We start from the raw sequence: 11045 nt of genomic DNA on the forward strand, positions 1-11045 counted from the left end.
CTGTTTTCATTCTTTTGCATTGGTTTTGTAGGGTTTTTTTGGTTTTATTGGGTAACTTTGTTTTTCTTTATTTCTTTGTCGATTTTCATCAGTTTGTTCTTGTCCCGCACATGTTAACTTTTTTCAGTACACATTCTATATTTTTTGTATACATTAGAAAGATAGTTTATATACATGTTTAACTTTAAAAAAATACATGATTAATTTTTTTAAAACTAATTTTTATCATATCTATTTTTCTCCATATACATTGTATATTTTTGGTATATATCTAATACAATTATATATACACATTTAACTAATTTTAAATATAGGATTAACATTTATTCCCGCGAAAGAATATTTTTTGAATACAAGGTCAACGTTTTTCAATACACGGCGAACATTTTTAGTGGCAATCAACACTTTTTCTCTCAAAATGTATATACACCAGTAACACTTTTTTTATACATGTTTAACATTTTTTAAACACATGATCTACATGTTTCATACACATTGTATTTGCTTTGTATATACTTTTCGTATACATGACAAATATTTTTTCTGTACACATTTATTATTTTCCAAATGCTTGATTAACATTTTTTATTGCCCAATTAACATTTTTTAAATACATGATTCACTTTTTTCATACACATTGTATATATTTTTTGTATACACTAGCAAATATGCCGTGCGTGCAACGGGAAAAAAATACCACACATCCCTGACCCAAAGCACCAACACCCTCTATTTCAATGGAGAGCGCCCCACCGGTGTCATGGCGTATCCCCCTTCTCGTGCTCACCGACGGTGGCTGCAGTGTCTACCTGATCATAATGCGTCCAAACGTGGTCAATCTCAAGGCAATGAGCTCAGCTACCGCATGAGATACCTGTCATTGAACCGCAACATCACAACTGGATGTTTGAGGACGTGAAGGCCACCCTCCGCGAGCTACTCCCCACACCTAGTGCATCCGCACGACTACATATTTTGCATTGATATTGTGGTATGTCATGAATTCAGCTACCCTAAAGACACATGTAATTTGAAGGTTTAACATGCCCTCTGTTTAAAGCTTGCACGGGAATGAATTTGTAATATCAGGGCAACATCTTCCTTATATCAGCATTTGGAAGCATACACACCATTTACAATGACCTTACAATGTATTTTCAGTGTCAATAAGAATTTTAGAAAATACCTAACCTAAGTACAGTCATATGAATGATTTCAAATACATTTAATCTTAACATCATAACAAAGCAGAGGTCAGTTAGTTTTTTATTATTCATTTACCCAACATGTTTACATCGGAATTTCAGTTAGACTATTTACTGTACATCCACAAAGTAAATTCAAAGATTCAATGAACTACAAAGCGATAAACGAACAATCTAGCAATTTAGGTCGCCTCGATAGAAAATAAAATATTAACAATGGTGTCGGTGTCAAAACCGGCGGATCTCGGGTAGGGGGTCCCGAACTGTGCGTCTAGGCCGGATGGTAACAGGAGGCAAGGGACACGAAGTTTTACCCAGGTTTGGGCCCTCTTGATGGAGGTAAAACCCTACGTCCTGCTTAATTAATATTGATGATATGGATAGTATAAGAGTAGATTTACCACGAGATCGGATAGGCTAAACCCTAGAAGCTAGCCTATGGTATGATTGTTATTCTGTATGTTGTCCTACGGACTAAAACCCTCCGGTTTATATAGACATCGGAGAGGGTTAGGGTTACACAAAGTCGGTTACAATGGTAGGAGATCTACATATTCGTATCGCCAAGCTTGCCTTTCACGCCAAGGAAAGTCCCTTCCGGACACGGGACGAAGTCTTCAATCTTGTATCTTCATAGTCCAGGAGTCCGGCTGAAGGTATAGTCCGGCTATCCGTACACCCCCTAATCCAGGACTCCCTCAGTAGCCCCTGAACCAGGCTTCAATGGCGACGAGTCTGGTCCACGGATTGTCTTCGGCATTGCAAGGCGGGTTCCTCCTCCAAGTACTTCATAGAAGATTTTGAACACAAAGATAGTGTCCGGCTCTGCAAAATAAGTTTCCACATATTGCCATAGAGAGAATAATATTTACACAAATCTAATCTGCTGACGTATTCCGTAGTGTGACATTGCACCACGGCCAAGCCTTTATTCGAATCGTTTTATTATCCCACCTCAGCGCGTCATGTGAGGCGGTTTCCTTGGCACGTCTTGTTAAAGCAGAGATCGTGTCCCCTTATTCTGGGATTCTCATCAATACGGGCGTGGGTAACCCAACCGCTTCTAGGACTTCCAGACTATAGGCAAGTCCCAACGGCCACGGAGAGGACGCTTGATACTCACCCTCTTTATAAAGGGACAAGGCTTTCATTTTTCCCTCCCGTGCTCAATCGAATCCTTCCCCCACCTCAAGCTCAAACACCCAAAGTTCAGGTCAGGTGCCCCGAACCTTCAATCATGTCCGGATCTAGCCTTCAAGGCCGATGGGTGTCTTCCTCCGTCACGGAAGAAGACATCAAAAATTTGAGGGAGGCCAGATATCTGATCGCCGAGGTTTTACATCGGCTGCCTTCCCGAGGGCAGGTCGTCCCCTCCCCCGAACCCAACGAGAACGTCGTGTTCGTCTCCCACTTCCTCCAAGGTCTAGGCCTTGCTCTGGATCCTTTCGTCAGGGGTTTGATGTTTTATTACGGGCTAGACTTCCATGATCTAGCTCCGGACTCCTTTCTTCATATCACGACATTTATTGTCGTGTGTGAGGCCTTCCTCCGGGTTACCCCTCACTTTGGCCTGTGGCTCAAGACCTTTGAAATAAAGCCAAAGATGATCAAGGGGCAACATGCAGCGTGTGGAGGTGCCTCAATATGCAAGATGACGGGAGCTCCATGGCCCAAAGGTTCCATTCCAGAGGTGTCTGAATTGTGGCAACAGGAGTGGTTCTACATCACGGCTCCTAGAAGTGCCAAGTGGGCGGCCGCCCCTGTTTTCCGCTCGGGCCCTCCACCAGAACTGATGTCATGGATCAGTAGAGGTCTGAGCTGGGGTCCAGCCAAGGACGAGCCTATACTACAAAGCCGCATTCGAGATCTCTTCAATGGAGATTTTAGTTTGGTTGCGGTAATACAAGTTATGCTGGTTCGTCAAGTCCAGCCTTGCAAACGCCGGCCCCTTCGCTTGTGGGAGTTCAATCCCGAGGGACTGCGTGTCATTCAAAATTTCCTCCGCCGGACACACGAGGAGATGTACAAGTCATTCTTCGGACCTCACGTAGAGTGTCCGGAAATCCCCGAGGACGTGGGCCTGAGCAGTAACCGCGCCGCCGAACAGGTAAGGAATCTTCCGGCCGAACATACTATCCCTCATTTGTTACGAAGTTATTTCTGAGAGTTCGCTTTTTGACCAGGACTAGCTAACAAAGGTGAAGTTGATTCGGTGTTCGCCCCCCCTCCCTGAGGGTTTGGACAATCCGGTATTGGAAAAGATGCTCTAGGTCGCACCTTGCCCGGAGCCCTTGAAGGAAGATACTGGGGAGGATAATAGGAGCGGACGCGGCCCCCCAACGCTGCCCATTCTAACCGAGGGAGCGAGCATCTCCATGAAGGAAGACGACCGGAGGAGGAAAAGGACTGCGCCCGGGGATTCGGAAGCCGAAGCTTCCAAACGGGAAAAGAATTCTCCCACCGAGGGTCCTACCTTGGGGGGGGGTGCTTTTGCCGCACAAAATCCGCGGGGGGATCAATTCTCCAGCGAGTCGTAAGTGTCCCGAAATACTTTAATAATACACGTATGCCATCTTTTTCTTCTGAGAAAATAACCACTGCATATATCTTTGCAGTTCAGGCCTTAGCCCCTCTCAAATGAGCTCGTCTTTGGGGGATCTTCTTCCAGAGATGATGGAGAGCGAAACGCCTCCTCCGGACTCCTCCGCTCCGGAAGCGGGTGACCCCGAAGTGTCGTCGCGGAGGGCCTCTCCGAGTCCGGTGAGGCCAGAAGATAATCCCATTGACCCCCGAAGCTCCCAGTGTCCGGCTCCCGAAGAGAGCAGAAAAAAGAGTCCGGCACCGTTTGGTGTGCGATCGGATGTTCTGAGGGAGTTGGTAGGGCGAGCGGCCATCTCAGATGAACACCTTGTGCTGATGAATACGATGATGGAGAGAATCTCGTCCGCCGAAAGCGGATTGCATGAAGCTTTTATGAGTCTACTGACAGACTTTGAGGTACTTAAAATAATGTATGATAGTCCTGCACATGCTAGGTGTGCCCTGTGTAGATAGTAGCCCCTGAGACTCTGGTTGTCGTCGGAAACGACGACGAACAGAGGATCATATTCCCAGGTAATAGCCATACTGCCTCTATGTGCAGGTGATGGAAGCTCCGGTGGCTAGCCGGACTAGCGAGTTTGCCCATTTAAAACGGTAGTTGGATGCGGCAGACGCCGACATCGAGCTTGTTAACAAAAGGCTTGACGAGGCACAGTGTAAGTGTCATTATCTGGTAAACGCCACATAGTAAGAGCAGCATGATGCCAGTATCTTTAATATGTTGTGACTGCAGATGGAGCTGCCACTGTTGAAGCCTTGCGGGCAGAACTTGCCCGAGCCAAGGAACAAGCGAGGTTTGGTAATGCGGCTGCTTTGAAGGCGGCCGAAGAGTTGAAAACCGAGAAGGCCACGCATGGCGAGAGCCGAGATAAGATGGCCAAGATGGCCATAGAATTAAAAGCCGCCGCCGACTGTTGCCGGGTTCTTGAAAAGAAAAACCTAGCGAAGGCATCAGACCTTGAGAAGGCTGCTGCGACGAGAAAAGACATCCGCTCTGCTTTGAGGGCGAAGAAGGAGGAGCTGCGGGAAGCCGGGGATATTGTAGCTGGGAAATTCTTTATGTTGCGGAGGAAGTTCGGAGATCCACGGTATGCCTCTCTAGATCGGCTGTGGAGTTCGGAGGATGTGTATATGGATTTGGCGGCAAGCGCTACCGATGCGGCCAAGTACTTCCAGGGTCAGACGGACCGTGAAGTGGACCAGCTGTTTTGGACACAATTCCATTCTCCCGAGCGTCCGCTTTCATTAACTGACCAATTAGCCGAATGGGCCGAACTGAATAGGTTGTCCGGACTCGCCATGAGGTCTGTTGTGGATCAGCTATGGCCGGAAAGGCCAAAACCGAACAGCTATTTCAGCTTGGTGCAGCAGTTCCTTGACGTGGTGCCGTGCATTAATGTGATGAAGAGGTCGGCGTGCATAGAGGGCTCACGGATGGCCTTTGCCCGTGTTAAAGCATACTGGGCGGAGATGGATGCTACCACTGTTGCAGCGCGGGATTCGGCCATAGGTCGAATGGCTGCTGAGCACTACTTTGAAGAAGTTCTTGAGGGTGCTCGTTTGATAGAGACCCAGTGCTCAAAAAAATATTATGTTTGAGTGATATGTAATCTCATTGTAAGCGAAATGCTTTTATAAATTTGTATAAGGCTATTTTTATACTTTTGCCTGAAAGTAATATGATGCCTCCTGGGCGGCCGTTTATGTATACATGTGTATAACCTGAAAGATTGCAGCCGTCGACTTCAACCCCCACACATATAATGCGGAGGTGCTCGCAGAAAACACACATTCACACTTAACTCAACGTCTTGGTCCTATTAAGGAGGTGATAGCAGAGCGAGCGAGGCAACTGGACTATAATGCTTTAGCACTTTCACTTAGCCATAGGAGTTTGACAGTGGGGCTACTAGATAGCCCCTGGTGGCTCCGCACTCTCCCGATCCCGGGGTGCATACATGCCTGGCCGGAAAACGGCCCTTCATTAAGGCGGAGTAATTCTAACATTCCAACAGGTCACCGAGTGGTTGACCAGTCTCACGCTATATCATGACAGTCAGTTTTAGGCTTTCTCTACTGAGGTGCTCGTCCGAATGAACCAGGGCACAATCGCAGTAGTTCTTCTGGTGCTACCTTAGCCGGTAAAGCGGAACGTAAGGCACCAAAACACAGGAGCCGGGCAAACCCAACATTTGACCAAAGACAATGATTCGAAGCTGATGCATATAAGGCCAAACTCGCGACGCCGAACACTCCCTAAGGTATTCGGTCTTTGTGGTATAAACCGGGCCTAAATAATGGCCTTTGTAAGAAGCCCCTTGTGTCCAGGTACATGCATTGTTCTGGCGTGGCCACATGCCAAGACGTCAGCATCCTTCTCAACGGTGGATATGTATCAACAAGAGACAGTAAAAAAGGTTTACGCAGGGTCTTAATCTAAAAAGAATCCTTGGAGCGGGTCCCTGCTGCATGTCTGCGCTGGTGTCTCCATTGTGCCGTATCCTGGATGGGTGTAGCACGATGATCATCTATAAAAGAGAGGAATTTAGGTGAAAAAGTTTTCGTGCAAAAAGATAGTTTTTAAAGAAACCATGTATAATTCAAGATGAGAAGAAATTGCCGCTTGTCTGCGCGCGTTGAGCCCCTTGTATTGACAAATAGGGGTGTGACCATTTATTTAATATAAATAGCGGCGCCAGACTTGATTAATTGTGTCTGAGGTCTTGACGACCGATTGGATGCTTTCGCTGGTCCGGGCGCCTTTAGTGTGCGGCTGCCAAGGCAGCCGCACTCTCTTCGGCGCGCAGAGATCGCTTGATATTTCCGTTCACTGAAATGATGCCACGCGGACCGGGCATCTTGAGTGTGAGGGAGGCGTAGTGTGGTATTGCATTAAAGCGAGCGAAAGCTTCGTGTCCGAGCAGTGCTTGATAGCCAACGGAGCGATGTGGAAGGTTAAATGCTCGCGACGAAAGTTATCGGGGGAGCCGAATATAACTTGTAGTACGAGGGAGCCCGTATAACGAGCCCCTGGGCCTGGCGTTACTCCTTTAAAGGTAGTATTGCTATGGCGAATTTTTGTTGGGTCTAACCCCATCCCGCGGATTGTATCCTGATATATTAGGTTTAGATTGCTGCCACTGTCCATCAAGACTCGTGTGAAGTGATATCCGCCAATTACTGGGTCTAATACCAGGGCAACCCATCCTGCGCGTCGGATACTTGCTGAGTAATCGTGATGGTCGAAAGTGATCGGTTGAGACGACCAGTGGTAGGACTTCGCGGTGTCGGGCACCTGGGTATATTTTCCTGGGAGTGCCGCGTTGTTTTCTCCCTTGATCACGTGTAACATGTTTACTGTTTTGACTTCTGGTGGAAATTTATTTTGTTCCCCAGTGTCTTGCTTGGGAGGCTCATCCTCGTCTTAACTTGGGGTATCCCCCCCTTGTGTATGGCGTTGAGCTTGCCGGACTGCTTGAAGACCCAACATTCTCTGTGGGTATGATTAGCAGGTTTACCAGGGTACTATGGATCTGACATACTTGGTCCAGAATTTTGTTGAGGCTGGACAGTTCATCCCTGGTGCCTTTAGAGGGCGGCTTTTGACCTGGCCGAGAGCTTTTGAATCCGGCGTTTACTGTCGTGCCCTTTGTGCTGTCTTCTTTATTCCGGCGTTTGTTATTGCTGTTGCGCCGTGATTTCCCGTTTCCATCTCTAACTTCAGATGTACTGGGGTCGCTGGTGCGGCATCTGGCTAGCCAGCTGTCCCCACCCACGCAAAAGCGGGTCATGAGGCTTGTTAATGCGGCCATCGTTCTTGGCTTATTCTGGCCGAGGTGTCTGGCGAGCCATTCGTCACGGACGCTATGCTTAAAAGCTGCCAAGGCTTTGGCGTCCGGACAGTCGACAATCTAGTTCTTTTTAGTAAGAAACCTGTCCCAAAGCTTTCGGGCTGACTCTCCGGGCTGTTGAGTTATATGACTCAAATCGTCCGCATCCGGAGGTCGGACATAAGTCCCTTGAAAATTTGCCCGAAAGGCATCTTCGAGCTCTTCCCAACTTCCAATGGAGCTTTCGGGGGAGGCCTTTAAGCCAGTGACGAGTTGGCCCTTTGAGCTTGAGGGGTAAGTACTTGATGGCGTGGAGATCATCTCCTCGAGCCATATGGATATGAAGGATGTAGTCCTCAATCCAGACCCTACGGTCTGTTGTTCCATCGTATGTCTCTATGTTTACGGGTTTGAATCCCTCTGGAAATTCATGGTCCAGCACCTCACCGGTGAAACATAGGGGGTGTGCGGCACCCCTGTAGCTGGGTGTATCGCGTTGTTCGGATGTTTGTTGTGTTGCTTTGTATGCTGGGGCGCGCTTGCGTGGTCCATAGATGGATCTTGTTGCGCCGTCCTTTGGGTGCGAGCCCTCGCATGGGTCGCGTGTTGTATTGTGAGTGGCATTGTATGCCGCTCTGTGTTGGTAGAGGGGTCGTTTATCCGGCCAGGTGGCTGCTTTGATATTTGGTTGTGGGGGGTCTGAGGCCTCCTCGTTGAATTCAGGTAGCAGCTTCCGCTTTGGGTAGCTCTTGGAGGGGCGATTGTCGGCGTACATTGCTGCTGTGTTGAGTATTTTACTCCATCTGATTTGGAGTGTGTCTTGCGCAGCCTTGAGCCTTTGCTTCTGCTTTTTAAGACTCCTCGCAGTGGCAACAAGCCTTTTACGGTCATTCTGCTGCTCCGGGTGCCTGTCCGGCGTTATGTCGTCCGGACCATTATCCTTGATAGAATTTGTTTGTTCGGTTTGATTATCCGGATTGCCGTTGTCCGGCAGCGGTTCGCCCTGCTCTAGCGCAGGGTCTGTGTGATCGTTATTTCTGTCGAGGCGGGATTTGGGGCGGCGCTTGCGTCGCAAATTTGACTGCTTCTCGAGGGAACAAGCCTTCGGTGCGTCCTTCCGCTCCTCGTCGTCATCTTTTGGTGCGTCCACCATGTATACGCCATATGATGAGGTGGCTTTCCAGGGCTCAATAGGCGCTGGTTCTTCATCGTCTCCTTCATCGGCGTCCATACCGTCAATGTCTTCGGAGTCGAAGTCGATCATGTCGGTTAAATCGTCGACAGTGGCTACAAAGTGGGTGGTGGGTGGGCTTTGAATTTCTTCATCGTCCGTATCCCAACCTTGCTGACCGTAGTCCGGCCAGGGCTCTCCTGATAAAGAGAAAGACTTTAGTGTCTTCAGAATATCGCTGAAAGGCGAGTGCTGAAAGATGTCCGCGGCAGTAAACTCCATGATCGGCGCCCAATCGGATTCGATCGGCAGGGGTGCGGAGGGTTCGGAGTCCGGAGAGGAGTCCGGCTCCTTGGAGTCACGAGTCTCGCGGAGTGTCGGGCCAGTGTTCGGCTTGATCGCCGTTGAGATCGCAGCCCCCGAGGCGGCGTCCAACCACCCATCCTCGATCGGCGCAGTTGGCTCTGAATTAAGGGTCAAAGCCGATGCGGGTGCGGCCTCCAGGGTACTGTTCGGCGGCAGAGCTAGATCATGCTCGTCGTGACAGTCCGGCGCGCTCGCCAGTGGCTCGAATCTGTCGAGGATCAAGTCCCCGCGGATGTCAGCCGTGTAGTTTAAACTTCCAAATCTGACCTGACAGCCAGGGGCATAGCTCTCGATCTGCTCCAGATGGCCAAGTGAATTGGCCTGTAGTGCAAAGCCGCCGAAGACGAAGATCTGTCCAGGGAGGAAAGTCTCACCCTGGACTGCATCGCTATTGATGATCGTAGGAGCCATCAATCCTAACGGCGACGACACAGAGGAACTCTCAATGAAAGCACCAATGTCGGTGTCAAAACTGGCGGATCTCGGGTAGGGGGTCCCGAACTGTGGTTCTAGGCCGGATGGTAACAGGAGGCAAGGGACACAAAGTTTTACCCAGGTTCGGGCCCTCTTGATGGAGGTAAAACCCTACGTCCTGCTTGATTAATATTGATGATATGGGTAGTACAAGAGTAGATCTACCACGAGATCGGAGAGGCTAAACCCTAGAAGCTAGCCTATGGTATGATTGTTGTTCTGTATGTTGTCCTACGGACTAAAACCCTCTGGTTTATATAGACACCGGAGAGGGTTAGGGTTACACAAAGTCGGTTACAATGGTAGGAGATCTACATATCCGTATCGCCAAGCTTGCCTTCCACGCCAAGGAAAGTCTCTTCCGGACACGGGACGAAGTCTTCAATCTTGTATCTTCATAGTCCAGGAGTCCGGCTGAAGGTATAGGCCGGCCATCCGGACACCCCCTAATCCAGGACTCCCTCAAATGGTTTGAGCAGTTTTGTATGCATTGAGCAACTACCTCCAAGTAGCCAACAATTCCCTACAGACATACCAAAAAGGAATCTAGCGAGTTGAGCATCCATAGCTCTAACACGTACTATTGAAGAGTGTTGGTGCAATAATTTGCCTCCTTATGTTTTGGAGTTTGTTGACATAAACAATATGAGACTTAGGTGTTTGCTAGTGCACACAGAGTAACATGTCCCTGTAATCAAGAGGAGTTTGATACAAACGATGAAGATAATCCCCTGCGTGGCAGTGAAAGTTATCACCGAAGATTATGATAACAAGAGTGACCCCTTAAAAATTCCTGACACGAAGCAATTGGTTCGATGCTCATCCGAAGGAAGTGACTGCGTTCGAGAAGATTGAAGACCAAATAAAGACATAGCATTTTTTATTGTTTCTCTTCTCTTTATTGAGTCACAGGACCACCGTACTGTTAAGAGGGGTGTAGCGTTCGAAGCTTCGATTCTCTGATACTAAACCCAAATCCTATGAAAGTTGCGACAGAAATCTCTTTGTGTTCCGAGCAAATACTTGCCAGCAAGAGACTGTGATCTTCTTCGCTGCGAGAGATTTGTCTCAGACCGAGGAGTTAGCATTACTTGGTCCTCAAGTAATGTTACCGTTACTCCAAATCCGACCATCGTGAACGTGCCGGTTGGCCATTGGCTGGGCCGCGTGTCCAAAATGGTCATTTCCCACCAGGAAGGCTGCGGCTATAAATAGCCACCCTGCGCCGGCGTTGTCCGATGGCTGCTCCATTAGATTGTGAGAATATTGTTGAGCAACCCCCTCTCCTGAGTGATTTGAGTTTAAAATCCTCCAAGAGAAAACCCCTAGAGCTAAAAAATTAGATAGTGGTCCAGCATCATTTGAATCTAAGTCCAGTGCGCTCCGCCTATTATTCTT

The sequence above is a fragment of the Triticum aestivum genome, chromosome 5A, assembly GCF_018294505.1.
Source record: "Triticum aestivum cultivar Chinese Spring chromosome 5A, IWGSC CS RefSeq v2.1, whole genome shotgun sequence".
NCBI lineage: Eukaryota > Viridiplantae > Streptophyta > Magnoliopsida > Poales > Poaceae > Triticum > Triticum aestivum.